We start from the raw sequence: 27,582 nt of genomic DNA, 5'->3' as shown, positions 1-27,582 counted from the left end.
GACCCAAGACGACTCACCTCTGCATTCACATGCCATTTGAGGTACTTAATAGCTGCAATAGCAGAACATGACCCAAGATGATGAGACGATGATTAGCATGTTAATTAGGAAGATGACCCAAGACGATTGTTAGAGTGAATCACCTCTCTTTCACTTGTAGAAGTTGGAAGTAAGTATAGAAGTAACTTATTTTTGATCAAAGTAGTTTTTCAATCCTGTAATCTCATTCACATAATATGGGCTCCAGCAGTAGTTAAATAGGTCTATATGGTTATACTGTATACATGCATGCATGTATGTTTTTATTCTTTTTTAATTTGTAGAAGTGATTCTATAAATAGGCAAAGCTCTCTCTAAGCCTATCTAGTTTTAGTTCTCCAATAGCTGCAATAGCAGAAGCATGAGGCATGTTAATGAATTAGAAAGATGGGGGCATTATATAGGCTACTCCATTCTACATTGTGTTATTACGTTGGTGGCATATTATAGACCTACTTAATATTCTACAATTTATTGAAACTAAAAAGCGACGCAATTACTTCAGACTAAACTTGCATTAGAAAATCGTCCAGAAGAGAAAAGGGGGAAATAATAATGACCCGTCCGAAGGGCCACTCTTCCTGGGTACCAGATGGGACGAGTGCCCCCCTCCCAGCTCTGGAGGTGTGCCTCCGAGCTCCAGGTGGGTCCCCCGTTGTCCCTGCCCGAGCCCCGGAGCAACTCAGCAGAGGGGGAAGAGGGGACCCCACGCTTGCCGGGTAGAGACGGTCCACGGGCCGCCCGGAGCTCCGAGGCGCACCTCCAGGGTAGGGAGGGCACTCGTCCCATCTGGTACCCAGGAAGGGTGGCCCTTCGGACGGGTCGGGCAGCTGAGCACCGGCCGACACGGGGAGCCCCGTGGACCCCTGGCCAGTCCACTGGGACCTCGGTGGAACCCCGGCTGCCACCCCCGCCACGGGGACCCCTGTGGACCCCCGGCCGTTGAAAAAAAAACTTTGAAGATGAAACAATACTTGAAAAAAAAACACTCACTTTGAAAAAAAAAAACTTGGAAAAAAATGATAATAATCTTTGAGAAAAAAAAAAATCTTTGAAAAAAAAAAAAATCTTTGAAAAAAAAAAAAATATTTTTCTTTGAAAAAAAAATATTTTTCCTCCTTTTCAAAATCGTGCGCACGACTTTGAAAAAAAACACTCACTTTGAAAAAAAAACTCACTTTGAAAAAAAAAAACTTTTTCTCCTAAAAACAAAAATCATCCCTCTTTACAAAAATGTAATTCTCTAAAAAGATTATTCTATACACCCTTTAATAATTAAGCAACTATAAAAAAAAATGTTAACCCCCCCCAAAACAATCCTTCCCCCTTAAAAAAAATTCAACCCCTAAATATTTTGTTTTTATAGCCTCCTCCTTTTTTTCTGCCAACATATGATTTTTTTTTCCCATACCACAAAACATAAACCGCCAGCTTTTAAAAATAAAGTGACCCTTTAAAAAAATGTATCTACACTTAAAACAATCTACCTAGTAATGTCCCTTCAGGGGCTCCGTACATCTTACAAGCTCACAACGCGTCGTGATGCGACGCATTGTGAGCTTGTAAATCTGCTATTTTCACAACTTCTGCACAACATGTCGGGGTCGATGAAGTAGGCCATTCATTTGTGGGAAAGACATAAAAAGTTGAACCATGGAGATACAAGGTTTCTGCCTGACAGCGCCAATATGAAGAATACGCACATTCACAACTCAACCGTGCAGAGCCCTGTGGGGAAAGCTGCACTAAATGAAGACAGGTGTTCTCTCCCCAATGTCCATCCTTGTTCACACATGGTCAGTGGTGGGAAAAGTAGTACTCATTAATGTTTTACTTAAGTAAAAGTATCAATACTGCAATGTAGAAGAAGTACTCCGTTACAAGCACAAGTCCGGAATTAAAAATGCACTTGAGTAAAAGTACAAAAGTATTGGTATCAAAATGTATTTAAAGTACCAAAAGTAAAAGTACTAAAATGTTTGAAAATAGAAGATCTACAGGCTCACAACGCGTCGCAATGCGATCTACAAGCTCACGTTGTGAGCTTGTAGATCGGCTATTTTCAGATAGCCTAGGTATAAAATAGGGCTTAAGTGGTTAATGTATGTTTTATAATGTAATCATTTATATCTGCAAAGTAACTAGTAACTCAAGTTCTCAAATAATTGTAGTGGAGTAAAAGTACAATATGCCTCTGAGATGTAGTGGAGCAGAAGAGTATAGACAATTGGAAATACTCCATTAAAGTAAAAGTACCTCAAGTACAGCACTCCAGTTACTTTACAGTAATATTCAATATTAATTTGAATATATATGAATATAAAAGTACCTCAAAACTGTACTTAAGTAAAGCACTTGAGTAAATGTACTTAGTTACTTTAAAGTCATTTTCAAAATGATACCAACACTTTTGTACTTTTACTCAAGTACATTCTGAACACCAGACTTTTTACTTGTATTCCTAGATTGCGGAATTGATACGTTTACTAAAGTAAAACATTCCACCACTGGGATAGAGTGAAACCTATGATCTGAACCAGTGGCTCTCAAACCTTTTTGTCTGTGGCCCCCCCGTCTGAAAATGGTTTGTGCCAAGGAGCCCCCATACAAGATCTGTGTTGTTAAAATGTAAAAAAAAAATCACACCCAGTGTGAAGAGAGTGGTGCCTTTCAATTAGTGTAACTGGTTGCATCCTTGTGTTGCAATCAGCTGCAGCTGTTGAGGCCGTGCTCAAACGGACAGACGGACGGGCGGACGGACGGAAGGACCCACACACACAGTCAAGTGTAGGAGTGGCTGGCACCACTCAAAAACTATGGACAGTACTGTAGGGGTTATAAAGTGGTTCAAGTGATTTAATGCTACGTTAACACATTTTGCTGAGGATCCCCTGGAACACGATCAAGTACCCTGGGTGAAGTGTTAATTGTGTCGACAAAACGAAAAGACTAAAAGACTAAGATTCTGATATAGTCGACCAGACTATAAGAACTCAATCAGGATACAGATTAAACAAGTGAAATTCGAAGTGATGACACTAAGAAATGAGCAGACAAAATTGGAACTGGAACACTATACAAATTAAGCTTAAAAATGGGTACTTTCTCCTAATTGGCTGAGATTTTGACACCCACTGAAAAATGTATTTTCTGTTTATTAAAGAGCTGGAGAGACAGGGAGACATCTGTTACTGAAAAAAACTCTATAGCAATGATTACTATCAGAATATAGTATTTTAACCTTTTAACAAAATACTTTTTGTTTTAACCAAAGAATATCACTTAGGCCTACCCTACCTTTAAAGTTTAAAACAGTAAACTAAAATGGAAATCAAAGGTTATACTGTAGAGAAAGCTTTAAACTATTGAAATGAATAGCATGTCCACGGACTGCCAGCCGATCTCTGAGCTTGTAAATTGGCTATTATTTTTCCATGCCGTTGTATGACCAAGTATAAAACAAGAACAGTCATGTACAGTACTTGTCCTTTATAATGGCCTCCTAGTTCAAAGCCTTCTCCACATCCATCCATTGAGGAGGAGTTCCCTTGCTTTGATTTCACGCCATTCATTAATTCAAATGAAGTTCCAAGGTTCTCTCTACATAGCGGATAAATTGAGGTTTCTACCGTTGCTGTCGGAGACAAACCTCGCATCTCCACAAATTTTCAACCATTTTTTTTTTCTCCGTACATTAACGCCCTACTTAATCAAATGAGTGTCGCACAAAACGATCTACAAGCGGTGCGACGCGCTTTGAGCTTGTAGATCTGCAATATTTTTTGCTATTTTTGAATTTGAATTCTAAAAAGAAGAAGAAACAGTTTGGACCAGTGGTGGGCAACTTTGATGATGGAGAGGGCCACTATATTTCCACACTCACTCCAGAGGGCCACACTACATTGTCTCTCTGTATTTTAACTTTTTTCGCCATTCTATGTCACACAGAAGTAGCAAAAATTGCCGATCCACAAGCTCAAAGCGCATCGTAGTGCGACGCGTTTTGAGCTTGTAGATCTGCTATTTTTGTATTTTTTTAATTGGAATCCAGATTTTTTTTTGTAGCTAAGTAATTAAGTAATTAAAGCGGGTCATGTTTGCATTTTGGGAATTGTAACAGCTGAAATCAATAATGATCAGTATTCTGATATTAACCTGCAGGCCGCATTAAGTGAAGGTGGGGGCCGCATGTGGCCGCCAGTTGGTCATGTATACGGTTTGGATATGTGAGGTTTCCACCTGACAGCGACGATATCAGATGAAAAGGTGGGATTCAAAGGTCTGCTCGTTGAGTCAGAGAACACGGTGAACTCATTGCAGCCTTGTCATTGGTGATCTTCAAAGGATTTACGCATTTCTCAAATGTTTCGGCCGTGATCAAAGCCTGTGCTGACGATGTCAGTGCCGAAAAGTAACTAAATACATGTATTCAAGTGCTGTACTTAAATGAGTAGTTCACCTAAAAAATACTTATATTTTACACAAAATAGGATGTTTAACCCTTTAAGACCTGCCGCATCAGTGTCATTTTTTTGTATTTCTTTGGGCTATTCAAAAATAGCAGATCTACAAGCTCATAGCACGGCACCGAGCTATGGTGCAATGAGCTTGCAGATCTGCTATTTTTGAAAAATCGTGGCAAATATTTGAATATATTTATTTTTAACTCAAATCTTTGATTCTACAAATGTCTTCTAAATCCTAACAGTATTTTTTTTTTTTTTTTTTACGTATGTTGCTATAATATCTGTGGTATCTGTGATTTTCCAAAAATAGCAGATCTACAAGCTTGTAGCGCGGCACTCTGTGCTGACTTTTGTAAAACTTTTTTTTTTGCTATTACTCCTTCAGGTTCTGTCCAAAAATTGGACAAAATCTTTTGCAGGAACATTCCCACTAGGCTGAGGAAGAAATGCCACCCTTTTCATATTGGCCTATTATAGCGCCACCAGGAGGCCACTCATTTTTTTATTCTCCCTTCTTATAATTCTAATTCTTTATTTACTCTTTTAAACTGCAAGCGTGGTGAAAGCCTGCATGAATACGAGTTTCACCTCACTTTTTCCTGTAATTGTATTGTGACAATAAAGTTGATTGATTGATTGATTGATTGATTGATTGATTGATTTATTGAGACAGACTATAACCACTTCCACCTTCAAAATGATTTAAAACATACCGAAAATAGCCCATCTTTACGGAGCCCCTGAAGGGACATCACTAGGTAAATTGTATTAAGGGTAGGTACATTTTTTTGGAAGGGTCACTTTATTTTTAAAAGCTGGCGGTTTATGTTTTGTGGTATGGTGAAAAAAATAATATCTTGGCAGAAAAAGAACAAGGCTCTAAAATATTTTTTTTTAGGGGATGACATTTATTTTAAAAGGGGAAAGATTTTTTTTTTGGGGGGGTGACTTTTTTTTATAGTTGCTTTATTATTTAAGGGTGTATAAAATAATATTTTTAGAGTATGACATTTTTTTAAAGGGGGATGATTTTTTTTATTTAGGGAATATAATGTTTTTTTTCAATATTTTTTTTTTTCATGCATGACTTAAAAAAAAAAAACTTTGAAAAAAAAAACTTTTACAAAAAAAAAAAAAACTTTTACAAAAAAAATTATTACCTATCTTGAAAATAAAACCTCTCCTTTTCAAACTCGTGCGCACGACTTTGAAGTCGTGCGCACGAGTTTGAAAATCAGTACGTCACTTCCTCTTTGACCAAATTTGGTCACCAGACTTTCCACTTCCAGTTTCCAGTTTCCACCACGGAGGAAATAGCTGGTCAGCTAACGTTCATTTGTTTACAAGGAAATTATTGTAAGTGATAAGGTGCTCTCATTAATCTACCGCTATCTGGGAGAATTAATGAATGAATGAATGCGTGTGTACCATAGAGGTATGGTGTGTACAGCTTGCTTACTAACGTTAGCCATTATGTTAGCTAACGCTAACATTAGCACCGTTAGCTCCATGGGTAGCACCCAGCTAGCACTGGCAGTCTGGCACTCAACGCCAAATCCACTACCTTAATGTACGTTGCCGATCATATTTATGTTGTATATGGCATTGATTCTCAAAGTGGGGTCCGTGGACCCCCAGGGGTACTTGAGGGGGTTCCAGGGGGTCCCCAGCTAAATGATGGAAAAAATTAAAATCAATGTTAATTTAACTCTCAGAGTTACAGACCCATACGGGTCCATTTGGTTCCATTTGTACACTCTCAAGAGTTAAATTAACATTGATTTTACAATATGAATTGGGGTCCCAGAGGTATAGATGCCATTAAATGGGGGTCCGTAGCCTAATGCATGTTAAACTGGGGGCCCTTGAAATTAAAATGGTTGAGAATCACTGCTAGAGAGCCGTAAAAACCTTCTCTTATTGGGGTCCATGGCTTATCTTTTCAAATGGGGGTCCGTGGGGTAATAAGTGTCATTTTGGGGGTCCTTGACATGAAAAAGTTTGAGAACCACTGGTACATGGAGCGCAGCGTTTCAAAGTGATTTAATTCTAGGGAGAGAATGTCATCATATTGGCTGGCATGTTCTATCATGTTCTATCACATGAATAACGTTGACACCGAAAATAGTAGATCTACAAGCTCACAACATGTTGCGTCCGCGACGCGCTGTGAGCTTGTAGATCTGCTATTTTTGGGGCCGACAACGTTGTGCGATGTAGCATACCTACTGTAGCTTATTGAGGTGTTGTTGCTATACTGTACTGTACTTGTAGCTTAATGAGGTGTTGTTGCTATACTCTACTGTACTATACTGCTATGATACTTAACATAATTTTTATAATGATGAACCGTGCATGTTCACATCATGTATACTTTACATTATTATTATTATTATTATTATTAGTATGATATACCGTGCTTGTTCACATCATGTATACTTTACATTATTATTATTATTATTATGATATACCGTGCTTGTTCACATCATGTATACTTTACATTATTATTATTATTATTATTATTATTATTATTATTATGATATACCGCGCTTGTTCACATCATGTATACTTCACATTATTATTATTATTATTATTATTATTACCCTTATGATATACCGTGCATGTTCACATCATGTATACTTTACATTATTATTATAATGTACCGTGTATGTTCACATCATGTTTTTCTTTTTTTACATGTTGGACAAAATAGCCATTTTTTCATACATGTGTTTGGTGAGGTGGAATGCTGTGCGACTTAAGTGGAGGAATGGGAAAAGTTAGAGGACGACAGGATTAAAAAGTTGCACTCAACTTAGCTAGGTTGAAGGCCAAATTCTCACATACTGTAGTATTAGGGATGTGTTGTAAACACATTGATTAAAATAAATTAATAAATAGAGTGTAATTGTTTTGTATTTGATTTTAACAAATGTATCAATTGTATAGTTCTGATAAAGCAATAATTCCCTTTTCATACTTTTCAGGATTCAAGCCCCAGAAGGCACTCCAGAATTGCCTACAGAACAGCAAAGCGTTTCAGGGGAGGAAGCAGCAACATTTGCACTGTAAGTTCAATTTTTCTGTTAAAGCAGCTTTACAAGACTAGCTTCACCTTGACTATAGGTAGGTAGGGTTACAAACAACTTTGTCTGATTAGTCTATTTGGAGATTCATGTTTTTTTCTTTTCAATTCCTTTAGTCATTCCTCTTTTTTTTAAATAGAATATGTGAAATCCTCAACAAAACCGGTGATGGGAAATGCTTGGATGCCAGTTTCCAGGAAAGCCATTACATCTCTATGACTGAAAGAAGATCAATGGTCCGTATACTCGTCTCATCTGATGGAGAGCTTCGTAGAGAAGTGAGTATTCTCACACACAGATTAAGCCCATTTGTTGACTAGTGTGTGGTTAGTGGTACATTTTCACTAATGCGAACCACAAAAGCATTCTGAACAATCTCATCCAGGTAATCTCGGGTGTGAACTAGGTTTAAACAGGATAGTTCAGATCATTTGAATTGGGGTTGTATGAGGTACTTATATATAGTCAGTGTATTAGCTACAGATGATGGCGGTCAGCACACTTGCATTTTAGAGAAACAGAGAGTAGCACAGACACTAAGCAAAGCAATTTACTGATGTGAGAGGGGCCAGCATCAAAATGTAGAATTTTAGCCATGTAAAAGATGGCCTACTTAAACAAATATCAGTTGTATGTACAATACAGGCTATTTAGAATAATTTAGCACAGCTAAAGGAAAGGAATGTCAAGCTAAGGTAAAGCAATAAAATATGTTTGGCCCTACTATCCAAAAAGAAATGTTAATAAAATGTCTATTGTTTTAAATTCCAACTTCAGCTACGAAGGCAAAGCTGGTGTCATCGATAGTGGATACATTTCCATGCCTGAGGGACTGTCATGGGACAGTAAGTAAAGTTAATACATTGTTACAAAACATTCCATTGTGAATCCTACTGTAATGTGAACCATTATTGGCAACTCTTAATTTCAGTGTTGCTGCTGGTTATTTCCTAATGTGTGCATGTGTGTTTGTGTGTGTTCTTTTCTGATATCTTTCTCTACTTTATGATGCATGTTTCAACCCAGGCCAGGGAGGAGTCACATGAAAAAGGTAAAGCAAGGTGTCTTGGATTGAAATAAGGTACAAGTTGCCCTTCTATCTCAATCCAACTCATGTGACTACTGTACATTTAGGAGTGGATGTGACTATGCTTTTTGCAACAAACCGTTCTTGTAAACTTGGATGTTCATCTATCACCATTAGCTTGAGTTAATCTTTTTCTGCTCTTCACAGAATCAAATAACTGCAGACAAGCCTTGCCAAAACATGTGGCCACCACTGCAGACTGCAGATGGGACAAATTCAATCCAAGCCATAATCGAAGAGTTGCCGCATCTAGTGGACACTCAAGGCATGGTGAGGTTACATCTCACAGAATAAGTTTAGTACAGACTAAATCGATTATTGTTTGTGCCTTACACATTTTTTTGTCTTTTCCTGTCTGTAGATTTCTCATGATTTCTCGATGTTAAATCCTGAGTGTACTGGGAGATGAACCCTGAATTCTCTGCGAAGATCACTCACATGGCCGGCCAGGAAGGAGAAGACGGGTGACCTTCGCGTCAACATACAGTAGATTTGCTCTCAGCTGGTATTCACATAGAGCTCACATACTCCGGGAGCAGTATGGGTTAGCGCCCCAGCCTTGGTCTCCAGCCTTGGTCTTCCGTGAGGAAGAAGCCCAACAAACAGTTGGATCATGCAGACACATTTTTTGTAATATAGCCTAATATATAAGTTGGCATAAGATATTGATAGCTAATTACAGTGACATTATTTTAATGCTGTGTAAGGGCAGGCATGTGTGTTCCACCTACATGTGCATTCACACTCATGTTCAGTAACTTTGGACACTATTTGGACTTGAGCACTACTGGGGAATTAACTCAACCTAGACTCCAGATATAGTGACTTGACTACAGCACTGGAGCTTTGGAGTTCAATTTAACCTGTTGTATCAACTCGTAATAATCTTGTTCTTTCCTCTCTTTTCTTTTCTTCTTCAGCCTGTGGCAAACCTGGTGCAGTAGCTGACCGCAGCAACCACAGAGTATCCATATGTTTTTATGCTAGGGGAGGGGCATAAGTGTTCCCAAGCTTATGTGATAATAAATGGGGCGGCCTTGGCGCACCCATCTCTTTTGGGTGATGGGTGTTTTAAAGCATTTTATGTCTTCGATCTCAATTTCCCTGAAACCATGTTCCCAGGTTTGGGAGTTCATTCAGACTTTCATCTTTGACATCCCAGGCTTCCAAGATTTCAAAAATGGGTTACCCCCCACACCCCTGTTCAATGGTTCAAGTCATCCTGATGATAGTAAAGTACACTAGCTTCCAAGAGTTACCCCCCTCCAATGGTTTGAGTCTTTGCATGTAAGCTAAGTATACTTCAAGTGCAAAAGAAAAAGTGTTTTTAATTGGTCTATTTTTTGGCCAAAGGCTTTCTGTTAGCAACATGAATGTGGGAATGTATGTCGGCATAGCATGAGATAAATGCAACATTTAGCATGTAATGACTTATGTAATGAACTAAGATCTATATGTTTTGTGGGGTAATACTATTCAACAGAGTTCAACGTGACATAAGCAATTGATAATGTAGGAAACAGCAGTCATGAACATGGCAAATGTCAAAGCACAAATGTCTATTTGTAATTCTTGTATGCACTTTTAATTTAAGCTGTCATTTATATCAGTGTGTATGTATATGTGTATAAATATATATATATATGTGTGTGTGTGTGTGTGTGTGTGTGTGTGTGTGTGTGTGTGTGTGTGTGTGTGTGTGTGTGTGTGTGTGTGTGTGCGCACACACACACACACGCACACACACACACACACACACACACACACGCGCACACACACAGCTTTGGTGGAAAACATCGGATTGCTGCTGGACGCCCTGCCAAGGTTACAACCTGACCTGACCATGTCTACAGCCAGCCATCTAAGAGGGCTTGAACAACACACCCAACATGATGACACAGTGATGATGTGATGACACAGTTATTGCTGATGTATACATTTCTGCAAAGAGTGGCAAATAAAGACCCTGATTTTGTAGGCTACGTGGTTGTGATGAGTTAAAGTGACCTATCTATTTGATTTATTATTTCAATAACTTCAATGACAATAGCTGTACCTTAGCATGTCAATGATGACCCAAGACGACTCACCTCTGCATTCACATGCCATTTGAGGTACTTAATAGCTGCAATAGCAGAACATGACCCAAGATGATGAGACGATGATTAGCATGTTAATTAGGAAGATGACCCAAGACGATTGTTAGAGTGAATCACCTCTCTTTCACTTGTAGAAGTTGGAAGTAAGTATAGAAGTAACTTATTTTTGATCAAAGTAGTTTTTCAATCCTGTAATCTCATTCACATAATATGGGCTCCAGCAGTAGTTAAATAGGTCTATATGGTTATACTGTATACATGCATGCATGTATGTTTTTATTCTTTTTTAATTTGTAGAAGTGATTCTATAAATAGGCAAAGCTCTCTCTAAGCCTATCTAGTTTTAGTTCTCCAATAGCTGCAATAGCAGAAGCATGAGGCATGTTAATGAATTAGAAAGATGGGGGCATTATATAGGCTACTCCATTCTACATTGTGTTATTACGTTGGTGGCATATTATAGACCTACTTAATATTCTACAATTTATTGAAACTAAAAAGCGACGCAATTACTTCAGACTAAACTTGCATTAGAAAATCGTCCAGAAGAGAAAAGGGGGAAATAATAATGACCCGTCCGAAGGGCCACTCTTCCTGGGTACCAGATGGGACGAGTGCCCCCCTCCCAGCTCTGGAGGTGTGCCTCCGAGCTCCAGGTGGGTCCCCCGTTGTCCCTGCCCGAGCCCCGGAGCAACTCAGCAGAGGGGGAAGAGGGGACCCCACGCTTGCCGGGTAGAGACGGTCCACGGGCCGCCCGGAGCTCCGAGGCGCACCTCCAGGGTAGGGAGGGCACTCGTCCCATCTGGTACCCAGGAAGGGTGGCCCTTCGGACGGGTCGGGCAGCTGAGCACCGGCCGACACGGGGAGCCCCGTGGACCCCTGGCCAGTCCACTGGGACCTCGGTGGAACCCCGGCTGCCACCCCCGCCACGGGGACCCCTGTGGACCCCCGGCCGTTGAAAAAAAAACTTTGAAGATGAAACAATACTTGAAAAAAAAACACTCACTTTGAAAAAAAAAAACTTGGAAAAAAATGATAATAATCTTTGAGAAAAAAAAAAATCTTTGAAAAAAAAAAAAATCTTTGAAAAAAAAAAAAATATTTTTCTTTGAAAAAAAAATATTTTTCCTCCTTTTCAAAATCGTGCGCACGACTTTGAAAAAAAACACTCACTTTGAAAAAAAAACTCACTTTGAAAAAAAAAAACTTTTTCTCCTAAAAACAAAAATCATCCCTCTTTACAAAAATGTAATTCTCTAAAAAGATTATTCTATACACCCTTTAATAATTAAGCAACTATAAAAAAAAATGTTAACCCCCCCCAAAACAATCCTTCCCCCTTAAAAAAAATTCAACCCCTAAATATTTTGTTTTTATAGCCTCCTCCTTTTTTTCTGCCAACATATGATTTTTTTTTCCCATACCACAAAACATAAACCGCCAGCTTTTAAAAATAAAGTGACCCTTTAAAAAAATGTATCTACACTTAAAACAATCTACCTAGTAATGTCCCTTCAGGGGCTCCGTACATCTTACAAGCTCACAACGCGTCGTGATGCGACGCATTGTGAGCTTGTAAATCTGCTATTTTCACAACTTCTGCACAACATGTCGGGGTCGATGAAGTAGGCCATTCATTTGTGGGAAAGACATAAAAAGTTGAACCATGGAGATACAAGGTTTCTGCCTGACAGCGCCAATATGAAGAATACGCACATTCACAACTCAACCGTGCAGAGCCCTGTGGGGAAAGCTGCACTAAATGAAGACAGGTGTTCTCTCCCCAATGTCCATCCTTGTTCACACATGGTCAGTGGTGGGAAAAGTAGTACTCATTAATGTTTTACTTAAGTAAAAGTATCAATACTGCAATGTAGAAGAAGTACTCCGTTACAAGCACAAGTCCGGAATTAAAAATGCACTTGAGTAAAAGTACAAAAGTATTGGTATCAAAATGTATTTAAAGTACCAAAAGTAAAAGTACTAAAATGTTTGAAAATAGAAGATCTACAGGCTCACAACGCGTCGCAATGCGATCTACAAGCTCACGTTGTGAGCTTGTAGATCGGCTATTTTCAGATAGCCTAGGTATAAAATAGGGCTTAAGTGGTTAATGTATGTTTTATAATGTAATCATTTATATCTGCAAAGTAACTAGTAACTCAAGTTCTCAAATAATTGTAGTGGAGTAAAAGTACAATATGCCTCTGAGATGTAGTGGAGCAGAAGAGTATAGACAATTGGAAATACTCCATTAAAGTAAAAGTACCTCAAGTACAGCACTCCAGTTACTTTACAGTAATATTCAATATTAATTTGAATATATATGAATATAAAAGTACCTCAAAACTGTACTTAAGTAAAGCACTTGAGTAAATGTACTTAGTTACTTTAAAGTCATTTTCAAAATGATACCAACACTTTTGTACTTTTACTCAAGTACATTCTGAACACCAGACTTTTTACTTGTATTCCTAGATTGCGGAATTGATACGTTTACTAAAGTAAAACATTCCACCACTGGGATAGAGTGAAACCTATGATCTGAACCAGTGGCTCTCAAACCTTTTTGTCTGTGGCCCCCCCGTCTGAAAATGGTTTGTGCCAAGGAGCCCCCATACAAGATCTGTGTTGTTAAAATGTAAAAAAAAAATCACACCCAGTGTGAAGAGAGTGGTGCCTTTCAATTAGTGTAACTGGTTGCATCCTTGTGTTGCAATCAGCTGCAGCTGTTGAGGCCGTGCTCAAACGGACAGACGGACGGGCGGACGGACGGAAGGACCCACACACACAGTCAAGTGTAGGAGTGGCTGGCACCACTCAAAAACTATGGACAGTACTGTAGGGGTTATAAAGTGGTTCAAGTGATTTAATGCTACGTTAACACATTTTGCTGAGGATCCCCTGGAACACGATCAAGTACCCTGGGTGAAGTGTTAATTGTGTCGACAAAACGAAAAGACTAAAAGACTAAGATTCTGATATAGTCGACCAGACTAAGACTTGGTTCCATTTGTACACTAGCTCTCAGAGTTATGGGGGTCCTTGAAATCAAAAGGTTTGAGAACCATTGTGCTACACTAAATGGAACAGAGCCTCATTAGTATCTGTCACGGGGCAACCCGTGCCCTGCATACACATACACACATCTGACTGCATTGAAAGTTATGGAAGGACTAATGGTTTTAAACTTGTGTATTGATAATGAAATGTTCACTGGTTGTTTGCTAGTTGTCTCTCCTACACTGCTGGTGGCAATCCCCTTGATTGGGAAGGTGCCAAGTGCTGTGGAGGAGGGGTGTTTCATATGCTTTAGGCTGCAGGGACAGACATGAGTTATAGTGGAGCAGATTGCTGAAACGATCTTTCACTTGGTGATACAAGCACCAAATTTGGCACACAAGTGCTTCAGAACGTACTCTCTCAGAAAAGTACGAGATCCACTTGAAAAAACAATATGGCCGCCATTTTTCAAGATGGCCGCCATTCGAAGTGGTTTTAAATGGTGTTTGAACTATATTTTGATTGAATAATCCTATTTTGATGGTCTATACATCCAAATATATGTTTTTGAGTATGTGAAATCCAATTCTGCATTTACAAAATTTTAATTATTGGATATTATGATGATACAAATGCTGTGCTGTGCTGTGCTGTGCTGTACTATACTGTACTGTGCTGTGCTGTACTGTACGGCACTGTAGGCACTGTACGGCACTGTATTATACTGTACTGCACTGTACGGCACTGTACTGTGCTTTACTGGACTGGACTGTATTATACTGGACTGTACTGTATTGGACTGTAGTACTGTACTGGACTGTACTGTATTATGCTGGACTGGACTGGACTGGACTGCACTTTGGTCATATGGAACCAAACCGTAACAGTTTGGTTCTTCTTTTAGTCCTCACATTTGCAGACACACAACTGTGTACACTTAAGCATGAAGTGGTAGCATTTGCATCGTCCTCGGGATTCAGTCTTTTAGACACATTTTGTCAACTGCTCACAAGTCTGAACAATAGGTGGAGGGATTGTCCAGACCTCTCCATCTTTTTGCCAGCCACAGTTGGCAGGGCTTTCAGTTTGCATTTTGCACACTGTTGCCTGACATGCAGTTTTCTTGCCTTTACCATGAAAAGCTGACACAACTGTCTTTCCACTGGCGTGGAAGGACAGCATGCCACTGGATTTCTCTGGGCCAACAATTACTACCATATCATGAATTGGCAATCACCTAATGGACTGACCCTGGCCAAATTATACCCACATAATTTCTAAGCCTGCACTGACTGCAACAACAAGAATATCTGTGTTGCATGCCTCAATCAACACAGACTTCATTTGTTGCTTGGCTGCATGGAGAGCATGTGTGAAGATGCTGGAGTCAGCTTCTTCGTGGTTGCAAGGACTTAAGCCTTCAAGGCTGATGAGTTTGTTTGTCTCCCGCGCTGGCACATCCTGTCAATTCAGGTGCGGCAATCTAACTACAATACTACAACAAACTAAACTTGTAGTTGAGATATATACAGGGGCTTATTAGCATTTGGGACATTAACGTATACTACAGTACAAACTACAATGAGTACACCACTACAACAGTTAGTAAACTACACCTACAGCTAGTACACTACAAGCCGACACTGAACCCCATGCTGAGTCTCACAGCAGTGATGTCACCAGTGTGCCCGGGTTGTGCTTTGACATCACTCTTATAAAAAATGACAAACCAATAGAGCTTGACCACAGCATTTCAATGAATGATCATGGATATTTCCCTTCAACTTAATGCAATATCTGTGATCAGACAGCTTCCGAAAATGCTCATTTTGAGTCACGTAATAACCGCCATCTTGAAAACTGGCGGCCATATTGGAATTCAATTGACACTATTGAGTTCTTCCAGTCAGAATACATTCATTTTGATGTTTGGATCATTAATACATTTGTGTTCATTCAAGTTTTACTTCAAAAAACATTTATTTTGCATTTGATGAGGCGGCCATCTTGAAAACTGGCGGCCATCTTGGATTGTCAGCTGGATCTCGTACTTTTCTTAGATAGTACATCCTGGACATCATTTGTGCCAATTTTGGTGCTTGTATCACCAAGTGAAAGATTCTGATGGAATATTGACTTAATATGCCCCACTATTAGCTAGATATGGGCAGAAACACAGGTAACATCCCTGAGGGAGAGCTACAGGGCCTGAACAGAGCTTTTATCCAGTTGGGTCTCGTTTATACGTGTTTGCCTTAAGTGCTTATTTATTGTCCTCACTGCTCTATGTTTTACTTTTAGGCCAGTATTATTGTTGCTAAATGTCTTGCACTGGAGTTCGATGGAGGAGTTGGGCGAAATAAAAAAAAACAAAATGCATCTCTGACTGTCTTTGGAGCCTTGGCCGTTCGAGCCTTTTCACAGTATCATTAGTAACACCTGTGAAGGAAGTATATGGAAGGGGCCCAATTTCTTTCCAATATGGCTGCTGTGCATAGAGCCTATTTCAGAAGACTAAAATAGGACAAACACTAAATGGTGTGTTATTCAAAGGACTAAGACTAAGTAAGACTAAATCAGAATTTGCTGTCAAAATCAACACTGCCTGCATGGGAGTCCCCGGACCGCACTTTGAGAATCATTGCTATCGAGCAGGGGTCTTCAATGTTATTATTATTATTATTATTATTATTATTATATTGTTTTTTTTTTCAGAACAAGGACCCTTTAGTCTACTCTGGTCTACTCCAATTGTAGTGGAGTAAAAAAGAAAAGTGCAGCGTTTGCCTCTGAGATGCAGTGGAGCAGGAGTATTTACAAGTGGACGACATAATAAAGTAAATCTCTCTCTCGCTGTCTCGGTTGCACTGTTCAAAGCGACATGCCCACGGACCGATGACGGGTGGTGGTGGTTGTGCGCGCGCGCGTGCGTGCATGCGTGCGTGTGTGTGTGTGTGTGTGTGTGTGTGTGTGTGTGTGTGTGTGTGTGTGTGTGTGTGTGTGTGTGTGTGTGTGTGTGTGTGTGTGTGTGTGTGTGCGCGTGTGTGCGTGTGGTGGCTGGTGGGGTGTATGTTGGTTTGATATCCTGGGCTCATTAATCCAAACCTCATCTGGTATGCGAGGTCAGCCTCTTCCTTTGATGTTGCTGAGCCGGGTAAGAGAGCTGCCAAGTGCGGAGCGGAGCGGAGTGGGCACTATATTCCTTCTTTTTTTCTCCTTTTTCTTTTTTTTTTTAACCAAAAGATCAGCAACTGTGGCAACCCTGACATGTCTTGGCCTTTGTCCATCAACTACTGCGAGGATGAGTTCTGGTTTTGTCAGAGGGAGGGCCCCCTAAGCTCTCTCTCTCTCTCTCTCTCTCTCTCTCTCTCTCTACTGTTGGGGCGATTGAAAGCACACACATGGACCTCCTGAGTCCAGTGGTGGGAGAAAGTACTCAAATTCTTTACTTAGGTAAAAGTATCAATACTGAAATGTAAGAAATATTCTGTTACAAGTAAAAGTCCAGAATTCCAAATTACAAGTGCGACTTGCAGTAGTTTATAATGGCATTATGGTTATAGATCACATTTTACAAGACATAGACAGTACTTGTAGATAATAGAGATCAATTGGCTGAAAATGCTCTAATAAGTCTTAACTTTATATTCAAGTTGCACTGTTTCAGCTGGAAGTGAGATTCCCCATTCCAGTGAATGCAGCAGCCTAGAGGGCGGAGCCAAAAGTACTCCTTCCATATGTCACTGATCACATGACCTCAACAATCAATTCTCCAGTTCAAGGCAACGAAGAAGGGGGGGGGGGGGGGGGGCGGGGGGGGACTTTTGTCTTATTTCCACACAACAGGTCTGAGGTGTATTATAAAGACATAGTTCAATGAGTGGTACTCCCCTTTAAGTGAAAGTGAAACAGTGTTTTTGGACATAATGAGGTTTCCCACCCTGACCAGAGGCGATATTAGAATTACAATCAAGCTCTTGCTGAATAGAGAGAGAATGCTGCTCTCCAATCCTCTCTGTGGCTCCAGCTCCTTGGAGTGCAGAGTGTGTGCGGGGTGCATGTGTGTGTGTTTGGAGTGCAGAGTGTGTTAGTGTGCGGGGTGCATGATGTGTGTGTTTGTTATGCAGAATAAAAGCATCAACAAGCCCCCGCTTTGCACCCAGCGCAGGAATGCACCGCAATTAACTCTTCGGCGTCGCATGTAAATATGAAACATTCGGGGGAGGGGGGGTGGGGGGCAAGACTGGCGGTGCTCACACTTGCACACACATGCACGCGCGCGTACACACACATGCACGCGCGTACACACACACACACACACACACGCACAAACGCGCGCACACGCGCGCACACGCGCACGCGCACGCGCACACGCGCACGCGCACGCGCACTGACACACACAGTGGCGGGTGGATCCTGGAAGGCCCTTTTGTTTCCGCAAGGCCTTTTGGCCGGGCGCCACGCTGCCTCGGTTGGCGGCACCCTCGCTATAATTTTCTCACAATGGCTGGCGTGTGAGCCGTCCGTCATTCCTCTCCCGTGTGTCTCCCTGTTACCCCTCCAACCCCCCCCCCCCCCCTCCCATTTTAACAACACAAATCGTGTAGGGGGGGGGGGGGGAGTACTCAGATATTTTACTTTATGTAAACGTAGCAATACCACCGTGTAGAAATACTCTGTCACAAGTAAAAGGCCTGTGCAAAAGTCTTGGCATCAACATTAAAGTATCAAAAGTAAATGTAATAATAATAGTAAAAAAGCGGCCGGATGGGAACCGCAAGGTTCCCAGTTCGATCCCGGGCTCCCGCCGAGGTAGTGTGGAAGTGTCCTTGAGCGAGACGCTGAACCCCTAATTGCTCCCGATGAGCAGGTTGGTGCCTTGCATGGTTTCCTCCACCATTGGTGTATGAATGTGTGTAAACGGGTGAATGTAATGCACTATCTATGTAAAGCGCTTTGGATAAAAGCGCTATATAAATGCACCATTTACCATTTATTGTATTTACCACAGCGTGTCGCATCGAGCTATGTATAAAATAGGGCTGAAGTGGTTAATGTATGTTTCATAATCATTTATATCTGAAAAGTAACTAGTAACTTAAAGAGGTGGTACCATGGTTTTGCACTTTTTCTGTTTTTCATGTGTCTATGAGGTTGATAGAACTTCATTAAGCCCCCTGGTGGTGTTTTATGGTGTTTTATGTCTTCTCTGACTATTTTGAGTTTCTACCTGGAGGCTGAAACCTTGAGGGTCAAACGTGCCAATAGAAAAACAGAGCTTTAGTGACATAGTAAAAAAATACCCTCCCCCTCATTATTATAACACAACAGGTGTGGCATGAGGAGCAGGAGGGACAAGGACAGGTGGGTGGTGCTAAGGTGGTGGAGGAGGTGCCAAGGTGAGAACCAGGTATACTTAATGAACTGGAGGCATGTCCACATAAAAAACATAATTTTAACAATTTCTGTATCTTCCTCCTAGTATAACCATAATACCTGATGATTATGTTTTAGGGGGGGAAAAATCACTGAAAATCACGGCACCCCGTCTTTAAGTTTTCAAATAATTGTAGTGGAGTAAAAGTACAATATGTAACTGTGAGACATAATGGAGTAGAAGTAAAAGTACTGAAAATTGAAAAGTAAGTAAAAATACCTAAAAAAAAAGTACAGTACTTGAGTAAATGTTATTTTTTCCCCAGGGCTTTTCAAAAGTAGTGAAAAAAGCCGATCTGCAAGCTTACAAAGACGAAGATTTTTGTGTGACTGTGGTATGATGAAGTAGAGCATTAAAGGCAGGGTACGTGATTTTTGTTGTTGTATATTATGTAGTCATTGCTATAGATTGTTTGTTCAGCTCCGTGTCTCTCCAACTCTTATATCAAACAGAAAACACATTTTCAGGTCAGGATACCAATTTGATCCAATCAGGAGACTCCTGTGTGAGTCCTGGGTGAGACTCACACAGGACTCACGCAGGAACACGTGCAATTGGAAGTGATGGCACAAAGAAATGAGCAGTGGTGGAAAGTAACCAAGTACATTTACCTAAGTACCGTACTTAAGTGCAATTTTGAGGTGGTTGTACTTTACTTGAGTATTTCCAATTATATCGAGGCTATTTGAAAATAGCCGATCTACAAGCTCACAACGCGTCGCGTTGTGAGCTTGTAGATCGTCTATTTTCAAACACTTTAGTACTTTTACTTTTGGTACTTTAAGTACATTTTGATATATTGTAACGGAGTATTTCTAAATTGCAGTATTGGTACTTTTACTTTACTTTTTCCACCACTGGAAATGAGTAGACCAAAATTGGAACTGGAACACTATAACATTGAAGCTGATTAATGGGTACTCTATTTTGACTGGCTGAAAACGTGCATCCCACCAAACATGTAATTTCTGTTTATCAAAGAGCCGGATAGACAGGGAGACTGAACAGACACTCTATTGCAAGGATTACTATCAGAATATAGTGCTTTAACCTTTTAACAGAAAATGCACAAATATCACTTACCAAACCTTTAATTTATGGGAAAAGTTGAAATATGGAAATACAAGGTTTCTGTCTTCCAAAGTATAATAGGGCCATTGGTGGAAAAAGTACTAAAATGTTTTACTTAAGTAAAAGTATCAATACTGCAATGTAGAAGTACTCAAGTTACAAGTAAAAGTTCGGAATTTAAAATGTACTTGAGTAAAAGTACAAAAGTATTGGTATCAAAATGTACTTAAAGTACCAAAAGTAAAAGTACTCAAATGTTTGAAAATAGCCGATATACAAGCTCACAACGCGTCCCATCGCGACACGTTGTGAGCTTGTAGATCTGCTATTTTCAAATAGCCGAGGTATAAAACAGGGCTAAAGTGGTTAACGTATGTTTTATGATATAATAATTTAGATCTGCAAAGTAACTAGCAACTAAAGTTTTCAAACGGAGTAAAAGTGCAATAATTGCCTCTGAGATGTATTGGAGTAGAAGTATAAGTGTAGACAATTGGAAATACTCCAGTAGTAGTCAAGTAAAAGTACCTCAAACTTGTACTTAAGTACAGCACTTGAGTAAATGTACTTAGTTACTTTACACCACTGAATAGGGCATTCATTTATTGTTAATCTTTTAAAAACAAGAATACACAAAAAAAAACATACACAAGATGAAATGCGGAGATACAAGGTTACTGCCCGACTCGCGGCGGCAGAGGTGGGACCAAGTCCCTATGTTGCAAGTCCAAGTCGAGTCTCAAGTCTTTGCTCTCAAGTCCCGAGTCAAGTCCAAGTCAACACAGCCAAGTCCCAAGTCAAGTCCAAGTCCTCAGCTTTTTGTTTCGAGTCCCACACAAGTCCTTAGCATTTTGGTTCGAGTCCCACACAAGTCCTAACCTTTTGTTTCAAGTCCCAAACAAGTCCTAACCTTTTTTTTCGAGTCCCAAACAAGTCCTAACCTTTTGTTTCGAGTCCCAAACAAGTCAAAATGTTAATTCAAGATATGTAAAGATTTACATAAATCATGAGCATTTTTCACAATTTGCATTTGTTTTAAAACATGGGTTCTTCCAGGCCAACAGAACGCAGATACTGTACTTTTAATATCCTCCTTGAGGACAGGGTTTAAAAGGGCCCTTTTTAATGAATATAATGTAATTTTGTACAATCTGTATGGTAGAGTATGTTACTACAATATAACTTATACAATCAGGGTGGTTGTATTTTGTCTCCCTGCTCTTCTATTGAGACATTTAGATAATGTCAAAGGCCATGTCTCACCTAGACACAGGATCTGACACAAATTCAGTGTATCCTCTGATCAAGCAGGCAGGCTCTATTATCACGATGGTGATAATTCAAATCCGGGGTAGAAGAGGAAATGTATATAGCGCTGAAGTGGTCAATGTATGTTTTGTATTAATAACCAAAATCTACAAAGTAATTGGTACCTAAAATTTTCAAATAATTGTAGTGGAGTAAAAGTAGGCTAATATCTGCCTCTCATATGTAGTTGAGTAGAAGTAGGTAGCTGATATATTGCACTTTTACCTTAGCGCTAGGTATACTCTTGGTTGCTTGTTTTTGCAGAAAATGCACCTAAGACGTCTGGTGATTAGTAGTTTCGTTCCCTACCTATGTTGAATGCACTTACTGTAAGTCGCTTTGGATAAAAGCGTCTGCTAAATAATGTAGAAGTAAAAGTACTGAAAATTGCAAATACTTCAGTAAAGTAAAAAATAAGTCAAAATTGTACTTAAGTAAAGTACTTGAATAAATGTACTTAGTTACTTTCCACCACTGGTTATAGTTTGCACTTAGCACGCAGTAATGTTAATGTGAAGTATAGGTCTTGCCTTGCTGCTTTTCTCGTCTTGTCTATCTTTAAAACCGAAAGCTATAACTGCTGGAGTTGACATTTTATTCCACCTGGCTTCAGTTCCAGCAGCGACGGCAGGAGTGAAGCCGGTGTGTTGTTTGTTTGGTAACGTGCAACATGTGGGCCAGTGTTGCCAAGTATCGGGAGAGAAACAAGCAAACCGACTTCCAAAAACAAGCCAAAAACAAACCAAATTTTGTCCAAAGGTTAGGGTAAATAAGCAGCTTTGGCAACACTACACTAGGTGTCACTGACGGCCGGGATTTCTGACTAATAACGTTATAGTTGATGCACACTTTTTTAAACATTTTTGGCTTGCTTAAGTGACTTGAAAGTGACTTGAAGGTGACTTGAAAATACTTGAATTTTCAAGTCACGAGGGCTCAAGTCAAGTCAAGTCTCAAGTCTTTAGTGTTCAAGTCAAGTCAAGTCTCAAGTCTTTGGCATTCAAGTCCCAAGCAAGTCCAAGTCTATTTTTGATTTGGTCAAGCAAGTCTCAAGTCATCAAAATCGGGACTTCAAGTCAAGTCGAGTCTCGAGTCTCGAGTCCAAGTCCCCACCTCTGCGCGGCGGTATTCAAGTTGAGGCGCTCCTGCGTGCAGCATGCCAAGACCTGGCACGGAGGACCAGTCTTTCTGCAAACCACCAAAGGACACCGTATAAAGATATTTATTGATTCGCTCTCCAACTAAGCTTTTGTTTTATTATTTCTTGTTGTTTTTGCTCCCAGCCTTGCTTTGATCAAATGTAAAGCACCCACAGACGGTGCTTCTGGAAGCTCTGTCAGATGGTTTCTGGTATAGGGAGGAGGTCTTTGTGAAAACCGTTTCCAGATCGCCCCTCTTTTTTTTTAATGCTTGGCTAAGACGGTGGTTCTCAACCTGTGAGCCCGGGGACCGCTGCTGGGCCGTGAGGGTACTGCAAAGTGGGGTCCCCAAATAATTGGCAAAAGACTTAAAATAACATTGATGTATCAAATTAAAATCGTAAGTTGGTATTAGTATATACCTTTATCGGGAACATTGACAACAAAAAAAAAGGAAACCTGCCTAACGATGATGTCACTGGGAGGCGTGTTTCTGAACTGCCCACAGCCCTCCTCTGAGACACAGACTGAGCAAGAACTATATGGTACCATACTATCATTATCATTAGTGAGGACCAATTATATGAACATAGCCCTACTTCAAAATGGGTGAAGTCGTCCTTTAAGAAAATCTCCCGTTTCTTTTTGTTGTTGTTGTTGTTGTTGTTGTTGTTGTTTACAAATCAAATCCTGTATAAATTAATTTTCAAAGGTAGTTCAGGACCCCGTTATCACTCTTTTTTTTATTTTCATTACATTTTTATCCCACAATTTTGTAACCCGTGGTTTCACCCAGTGTCAATTGCTGTAATCCTGGCCACTACTCTCCCTCTGCCAGCCAGATATTATGCCCATATTATCATTATTGGATCAGTGGTTCTGGACAACCGCATATCCGAACTACTCGACTCTTGCCTCTGAGATGTAGTGGAGTAGAATTAAAAGTATAGACAATTAGAAATACTCCAGTAAAGTAAATGTACCTCAAACTTGTACTTAAGTACAGTACTTGAGTAAATGTACTTAATTACTTTACACCACTGCTTACCCACACTGAGAGTGAATACTATACCAGGCACAGACAATCAAACAGCAGGACCGTGAAAAAAGTTGGTTCTGACTCCCGCTGCCGTGTGCATATCTGCCTGTCAGTGCTTCAATGTTGCGTTTACGTCCCTGTCTTCGGTGAAAAGAGCACTTTGAAGGTGCCATGCTTCTTCTTGTGGTGCAGTGTAAAATGATAGCACTTGCAAGCAGCCACAACTTTGTTGCAGAGACATTAACGGCTTTGCGCTGATGAAACCAGATAGGACGTAACGCATAGTTTGCCGTCCATTCCTCTTAAAATGACTTGTTTTAACTGTCAACTTTCCTCTTTAGACTTTTGGATAGCTAGCAGCATGGTTAAATGTTTAGCGAACTCGAGCAGGCTGCGCACACAGCGTAGCTCCCCCAGCAGGCTAACTAACAGAGTAAATGTACTGCCCAGCCTTTAGTCTTATGAAACAGAAGCACGAGGGAGGTATAGGCGACAGGGAACACGCGACTATAAATGTGTCACCCAGCCTGGGAGTGGAAAGGAGCACCCTCCTCACTCTCCAGAGTGGCGTTTCACTTGAATATAATCCAGTGTGAAGTGTTTAAAGAGCAGCACGGTGATTCAGGTGATGAATGGAGAAACCAGACTCTTCCCCGCAACCCTGACATCACACTGAGTTTTGATACCTTAAAGGGATAGTTCACCCCAAAAATGACGTTTTTTTCCTATCGATTAGTCACCCAAGCCAATGATTTGATGACCGGCAATGGTTCTGGTAGGAGACACTAAGAGTCTCCTTTGTGTCTCCTACCGGAACCACTGCCTACCGGTCCGCTGGTCATCAAATTATTGGCTTAGGAATGCGGCAAAAACAAAAAAGAATATCCATGAATTCAAGTTTTGGGTTAACTATCCCTTTAGGTTTCTCAGATTTAAAGGACCACTTCACCCATTTTCAAACTTGCCTTACGGGTCCATTTGGTTCCATTCGTACACTCTCGGAATTATAGACCTGTAAGTGTCCATTTGGTGCTTTAATATCAATAATTTAGCTGGGGACACCCTGGAACCTCCTTGAGGAGCACTGACAACACTTTGAGAACCACTGATGTATGAGGGGTTGAGGGGTATTTTTTCGTGGTGGCCGGGAGTTTTTTTTAAATGTATTCATGAAATACCTTTGAAAAGTGTTGGAATTGTTTTCAACACATTGAGTGCCAAAAATGTAATATTAAGTTTTTTGCAAACACACCCGCGGAGTGCGTAATTTTTCCCCCACAAGGGGGCGCTCTAATGCAACTTAGGAATGATCCTAGGACCCTTTAACACCTCAAGTGCCAGAGGTTTTTTAAAAGAGGGTACATCCAGTGCCAGCGCTTCATACCGTTTACCCAGATCTGTTTAGAGCTGTGGAAGCCTCCACGCGGACGCGGATGTAAACAAAGAGTGTCTGCGCGATGGTCGAGGGTCCCGTCTAACGACTGAAACAATAATATTTCTAACGCGATCCCGCCATTGCAGAGTGATCGTGCGTCACATTGGAGTTAGCCTCGAAAACCCATGGATTTTTTTTTTGTTACAAAAGAAAAAAAGCCTGGGCGAACCATGCAGGAACGACGGTCTTAGGACCTTGTTATCTCCTAACCAATCAGAGTGCAGAGGGGCGTCGCTCTAAATTCGGGGGTGGGGGAGGGGAGGCGGGGACATAGATTGGTGAAGCAATAGGAAGCGCCACACGAATCCGGGCGGCTGGGTTTGGATACGCCCTTCAAGACCATCGATTGGGCTTGTTCTTTCAGTCTACATTGGAGTGGACGGGAGGTACGTTGTTTGCACCCCATTCGGATGCTATCAATGCATTGAATGGGACATTATCACCTTTTAGCAGATCATTGAATGGGCGAAGTAGGCGACATACTGACCTACCCGCTATTTATCAGACCATTCATTGGGTGTTCTCAAGACATACTGACCTACCGACGGAGATGACTTAAAAAGTTCAGTTTCGGTTTTGGTTTCGGACCATGACGGAGGCGCACAGACTCAAGCGAACTGGAGCCACGTGAGGGACCACCGAGCGAGCAAAAGCGAGCGAGTTGCCGTCCCGAACGTTGTGACGTTCGCTTGAGCCTACTCAGCGCCGTTGGAGTTATGTACCGATAGGCACAGAATCGTAAATCATGTTGTGGGGACTGCTCTGCCTCCGAGTAGGTCAGTAGCTCCTGATTACGCCCAATGAATGGTCTGATAAATCGCGGGTAGGTCAATATATCGCCTACTCGCCCATTCAATGGTCTGATAAAACGTGATAATCTCCCATTCAATGCATTGATAGCATTGAAGCCGGTTGTTTTTTGGACTGGATTCACATCCGTCCATTCAATGTTACAGGGTCCGCTCATACAGGATACAGGCTAAACAAGTGAAATTTAAAGAGATTAAACGAGCAAAAAACAAACAAAAACATGGAACTGGAACATTATTGAAGCTGATATTTGCGGCGTGGTTCTCTCTCCTGATTCCCAACCCCCCCACCCCCCCTCCAAAAAAAAAGGGTTTTATTTGTGCTTTCTCTGAATCACAGATGGTTAAATGAAAACCGAGGATCTTACCATGCAAATAAAAACGGCCTCAACTTGATATGCACTGGTACATTTACAAAACGCAGGCATGCTACTGGTACCTCTGCCAACCCTCGCACGCACGCACGCACGCACGCACACACACACACACACACACACACACACACACACACACACGCACACGCACACGCACACGCACACACAGCAACTAAATACATTCACTAAGTACGATTTTGAGGTATTTGTACTTTACTTGTACTTTTACTCCACTACAGTTATTTGAAAACTTTAGTTAGGCCTACTAGTTACTTTGTAGATTTTGATTATTATTACAAAACATGCATTAACCACTTCAGCCCTACATACATTACGGCCATTCGGCTCGCAATATACGACGCATCACAATACGACGTATTGTGAGCTTGTAGATCTGCTATTTTCAAAAGATTTGTATACATTTGAAAACTTGAAACGGAACATTCTGCACAATGAGTAGCCTACTTTTAATGTTGGTACTTTAACCCATTGAACTGGAACGCATCTGTGTCACTTTAGATTTCTTTGGCTATTCAAAAATAGCAGATATACAAGCTCATAAAAAATGGGGATTTAGATTTTTTTTTTAAGAATTCGCCTCAGGTCTTAATGGGTTAAGTACATTTTGATGCCAATACGTTTGTACTTTTAATCAAGTAACATTGTGGATTCCGGACACACACACACACACACACACACACACACACACACACACACACACACACACACACACACACACACACACACACACACACACACACACACACACACACACACACACACACACACACACACACACACACACACACACACACTCACTCACACACACGCACACACTTGGACAGGGGGGAGGATAGAAAAAAATATGGATTATTCCTCCTCGAAAACTGGGATCCCTTCTTGAGCCAACAACAAACATAAAAAAAAAACGCCGTAAGCCTCGCTTGGCACCGGCTGGAGGCCCCACTCCGATAAATCTAACGGACGGGACGGAACGGGGCCGCGGGGCCCGAGGCCAACGAGGGGGTCTGGCCTGGCCAGGCCAGACCTGTGTGCGACAGGACATCTCTATCGGTGGATTTCACAGGTCATTACTCTGGCTCCAGCCATCGCTGCCTCCAGTGGATCTGGAGACGTCTCTCTCTCTCTCTCTCTCTCTCTCTCTCTCTCTCTCTCTCTCTCTCTCTCTC

At 40.9% G+C, this 27,582-nt stretch overlaps 1 long non-coding RNA gene across 1 annotated transcript; it reads left to right on the top strand.

Annotated features, from left to right (window-relative positions):
- Positions 1 to 7,485: 7,485 nt before the first annotated feature.
- Positions 7,486 to 9,356, top strand: LOC311055607. Its single transcript, XR_014601804.1, has 6 exons — positions 7,486 to 7,573; positions 7,731 to 7,869; positions 8,369 to 8,436; positions 8,618 to 8,642; positions 8,826 to 8,948; positions 9,040 to 9,356. It is a non-coding gene; the product is annotated as an uncharacterized lncRNA (long non-coding RNA).
- Positions 9,357 to 27,582: the final 18,226 nt, after the last annotated feature.

Source organism: Gymnoscopelus microlampas (genome assembly GCF_963454915.1).
Source record: "Gymnoscopelus microlampas genome assembly, chromosome: 11".
Lineage (NCBI taxonomy): Eukaryota > Metazoa > Chordata > Actinopteri > Myctophiformes > Myctophidae > Gymnoscopelus > Gymnoscopelus microlampas.
This window is presented reverse-complemented; position numbering and strand designations above follow the sequence as displayed.